Below are 2,500 nucleotides of genomic sequence, written 5' to 3' on the forward strand. Positions count from 1 at the left end.
ACACATCCGCACAGCTGCGATACAAACCACCTGCGAGAACCGCGGGGGCGACCGAGCAGCAGACGGCGTCGCGGCGCCGAGTGCCGGGCGGCGGCGCATCCTCAACGCACACAGTCCTCAATCGGACCAGCACACTGCAGATGTCCACCGCGCTTCGCACCGGGCCCGGGAGGACCCACTTTGGCCGCACGGCGCCGCGCGCTGGGTGCGCCGGCACGCAGATGCGCCGCCTGCCGCGTCCGTCAGCCGGCGCGCCTGCCACTGGGCGCCCCCACCAGCCAGCTGCCGCGCGTGCGCCCACGCAGCGCGCGGCCAGCACGCCGGGCGCCCCCCCCCTCACCGGCCGGGGACGGTCCCACCCAGCCACCGCCGCGTATCGCTTCATACCCACATGCCCACTCACGTTCGTGGGTATGACGGGTGTCGCTGAAGCAACCGGTTAATACCTGTACCGATCGTCGATATCAACGATTCACCTCCAGCGCGAACAACCGCGCAACAACGGATTTCCAGTTCATTTGCGTAACTTGGGCAGCAAACGTAGACGTCCATCTACATTTGCGAATTCAATGGGTCTTGCATGCCTGGATGTTATGAGTCACGACACGCCACATCAGTCCACATACATGCTGCGACGTATGCACGAGAGAACACGTGGAAGGTGGCCCGCGTACGTATGCCGATGCCATTGCACAGCTGCGAAGCTCATTGAACACGCAAACTCCTGACTGACGAACTAGAGGCGACAGGGGGGGGGGCGATATACGTCTTATAGCAGTACACATTACAGTGGATAGCGGGACCATGTGGAACGTACGCAACACTCGCTAGATGTTGTGAGGGTAGGCACCGTAACATGATTCAATACGCAGGACACCAGAGTGTGCGCGCAGCGAACTATGTTGAGAGGGTTGCGATTAGGCAACGCTACACGAATTTCTAGATTCATATAACAAACAATTACAGGGCACGTTAAGGCGCAACGTGGGTTAGGTTAGGGCCCAACGTGGGTTAGGTTAGGGCCCAACGTGGGTTAGGTTAGGGCCCAACGTGGGTTAGGTTAGGGCCCAACGTGGGTTAGGTTAGGGCCCAACGTGGGTTAGGTTAGGGCCCAACGTGGGTTAGGTTAGGGCCCAACGTGGGTTAGGTTAGGGCCCAACGTGGGTTAGGTTAGGGCCCAACGTGGGTTAGGTTAGGGCCCAACGTGGGTTAGGTTAGGGCCCAACGTAGGTTAGGTTAGGGCCCAACGTAGGTTAGGTTAGGGCCCAACGTAGGTTAGGTTAGGGCCCAACGTAGGTTAGGTTAGGGCCCAACGTAGGTTAGGTTAGGGCGCAACGTAGGTTAGGTTAGGGCCCAACGTAGGTTAGGTTAGGGCCCAACGTAGGTTAGGTTAGGGCCCAACGTAGGTTAGGTTAGGGCGCAACGTAGGTTAGGTTAGGGCGCAACGTAGGTTAGGTTAGGGCGCAACGTAGGTTAGGTTAAGGCGCAACGTAGGTTAGGTTAAGGCGCAACGTAGGTTAGGTTAAGGCGCAACGTAGGTTAGGTTAAGGCGCAACGTAGGTTAGGTTAAGGCGCAACGTAGGTTAGGTTAAGGCGCAACATAGGTTAGGTTAAGGCGCAACATAGGTTAGGTTAAGGCGCAACATAGGTTAGGTTAAGGCGCAACATAGGTTAGGTTAAGGCGCAACATAGGTTAGGTTAAGGCGCAACATAGGTTAGGTGAAGGTGCAACATATGTTAGGTTAAGGGATGGTGTATGACGGGGGAGGGGACGAGGTTCGTTCATAGTGATGATGGTAAGTGGACGCCTGAGGCACCCTGAGATGTGTCACGTCAGGATGCACCTTTCTCTCAGGGGAGGTGGTGCGCCGGTTGCGTGGGTGTGGCAAGGGAGTGGCAGGCCTGTGTCTTTCATTCCTGCCATTGCTTATATGCTGTGAGACAAGGCAGTGTGGTGGTGTTGGTTGCACCCCTGTGTAGGACATGTGTGGGTGTTTGTGGGTTATCTGAGTAATGATGGTTGTTGGAAGAGTGAGATATTCTGTTTTTGGGGTGGACCTCCTGGTTTTGTTATCATAGTGTGAATGGTGTAATGTGGCGGAGAGGATGCACTGGATGTTGTTCCATGCTGGTGCTTAGATATTTTGTCTGTGTCTGTTACAGCCAGAGAGTAGTGTGTGATAGAGTGTCTGGGTGACGTGTAGTTCGCATGTGTGCACAGACTGTCAGCATGTATAGGGACTGTTGTATGTCGTATGTCATCTATATTCCGATGGCTCTGCATCTATTAGTAATCAGCGCCATGTATCAGTTTAATCTGGTTGCGGTCATGCGGTGTCCTATCTCTGTACAGTAGTAGAGGTGCGACTGCACTACGTAGCTACCCCTTGCGGCAGATTTCCCCGGTGTATGGCATATGATTATCGGCAATCAGTCGATTAGTGACAACTGGTCGTGTGACAACGTCACATGTCTGCGGGTGGGATACGCTACACCCTGC

This window comes from Schistocerca nitens, chromosome 7 (assembly GCF_023898315.1).
Source record: "Schistocerca nitens isolate TAMUIC-IGC-003100 chromosome 7, iqSchNite1.1, whole genome shotgun sequence".
NCBI classification, from domain to species: Eukaryota; Metazoa; Arthropoda; class Insecta; order Orthoptera; family Acrididae; genus Schistocerca; species Schistocerca nitens.